Source organism: Octopus bimaculoides, chromosome 10 (assembly GCF_046866305.1).
Source record: "Octopus bimaculoides isolate indiv1 chromosome 10, ASM4686630v1, whole genome shotgun sequence".
NCBI classification, from domain to species: domain Eukaryota; kingdom Metazoa; phylum Mollusca; class Cephalopoda; order Octopoda; family Octopodidae; genus Octopus; species Octopus bimaculoides.
The window spans coordinates 23,776,453-23,778,952 of NC_142937.1; positions in this window are offsets into that span (position 1 = coordinate 23,776,453).

Sequence of the window (2,500 nt, forward strand, 5' to 3'; positions counted from 1 at the left end):
TTATTGTTGTTGTTATTGTTATTATTATTATTATTATTATTATTATTATTATTATTATATTATTATTATTATTATTGTTATTATTATTATTATTATCATTATTATTATTATTATTACTATTACTATTATTATTATTGTTGTTATTGTTATTATTATTATTATTATATTATTATTATTATTATTGTTATTATTATTATTGAGTGACACTGGGGTAAAATATGCGAAGCCCATTATACCCATCATAACTACCCATCAGATAATTGTATCCCAGGCACATGCATCACAACCATGGTGATCTCATATCCAGATAAACATCGCATGACCTTGCAAGTGGGGCCCAGTTAAAATTTTCTTCAGGTCGAATAGCCCATTCCGCTCAAAAAGTCTCTGACTGACGTTTGTTTAAGGATGTTGAGCAAAACACCCATGTTTCCAAAGGTGAATTATTCAAACCCCAAAAGAATTCCTCTCAACACATGGCTATGATGCTCCCCCACTACTTCTGCTCATGATCAGAGATGCACATATCGTCAGCCACCAAGGGACATGCTCAACTGGTTAAAGTCAAACAAGTGACAAGCAAATCTGTGGTATTAAGCGGAATATTTGCTGTAGCCCATCTTTTATACCAAGACTAAACAATGTACATGATAACACTTCCAATCAGTTAAGATCAGAAGCCATGAGAGCCACTGCCTGGTACTGCATCCGGGCATTTATTATTATTATTATTATTATTATTATTATTATTATTATTATTATTATTATTAGTATTAGTATTATTATTATTAGTATTATTATTATTATTATTATTATTATTATTATTATTATTATTATTATTATTATTATTATAGAAAGGATTGAGGTAACTCCTCCTGATGATATAGAGTCCAAATCAAAAGAAGAGTGCCATTGTTATCTAGTGAACAATATTTCGACATCTCGCATGTCTTCAACTGGTTCAAAAAATAAATTTGTCAATCTACTTCATTTTGGTTAATATACAAAGGATTGAGATGTCGAAATATTGTTCACTAGATAACAAATGGCACTCTTCTTTCAATTTGAATATCATTATTATTATTATTATTATTATTATTATTATTATTATTATTATTATTATTATTATTATTATTATTATTTTATTATTATTATTATTATTATTATTATTATTATTATTATTATTATTATTATCATTATTATTATTATTTCATCCTTTCGGTCTCGATTAATTAAGTACCAGTAAAACATTCGGGTCGATGTAATCGACAATCCCCTCACACAAATTTTCAGGCCTTGTGCCTACATTAGAAAGAACTGGCACCTAGAATATAGTCAGGAGCTCTACCAATCAGGCAATGGGATCGGTGGATGTTCCGCTTTAGAAATTTATTGAGGATTAGTGGCGGGAAAATGCGACGACGTTCTCGAGGCAAGGCAGTCTTCCTTTGTGGTGAAAGAGGTTGTTTGATGGACAAGGTTGAAAGGCATGAGGACAGATACATTCCTCTTTGGTAGAGCTCTTATTGACTTCTTCAAGTTTCACTTGAAAAGGAAATTGAGAGTGTAGAGGGAAGTGCTGTTCTTGAGCGAGTTTATTGAAAGGTGGGTGAAAGTTGCGAAAATGGCAAGAATGGATGGTACCTCTCTATGTATAGACCTGTGAGTCGGAGAGAAGGAAATAGATATATATAGCAGGACATCCAGCATATCTCAAAGGCAAGGTAGTTCAGTGGAGTCGAAGTCCTATTTAGGATCGAGGCCCTTGCAATACAACTGAGGCCTGCCTCAGTGATAACTCTTACTCTCTTCCCCACTTATTTAACAAGAAAATGGTAAAGCAAACAAAACGGGATTCATACTAAAGCTATATTTCTGGTGGATCCTTGCATGCGTACAGTTGGTGGGGAGTGATATTCTTCCGGGTGTGAAGAGAACAAAGAGGGAGAACTAATTTGGGACCACACTAGAGTTTTCTCCATGTAAAACCTGAACAGACCTCATCAACAACAATAGCAACAGCGTGCAAGAACAATAATAGTAGCAACATTAGCATCAAGAGTACAAGAAAGAAGAATACCAACAAATGTGACAACAACAATGACAGCGAAAATTACAGGAGCAAAGGTAAGGCCTACACAGGCAATAGAAACAGCAGTAGCGCCGATATTAGCATCCAATTTGTCAGTTATGGCAACTATGGTGGGAGAAAATAACGACACCAGAATATTCGCTTCTCACAGGTTGTCCCAATCCAGCACTTTCTCTGCTCTTACGCTCTTCTCTCTTTCTCTCTTTCTCTCTCTCTCTCTCTCTCTCTCTCTCTCTCACACACACACAGACACACACACACACACACACACACACACACACACCTATTCCTCTTACTCCTACTCTTAAATGCACAGATACAGATATATACGAGGGGCTATTGAAAAGTTCCTAGCTTTAAGAGTATCACGAAACGCCTAGTTGGGGGCCCAGCCTTCCAAATTCTTTT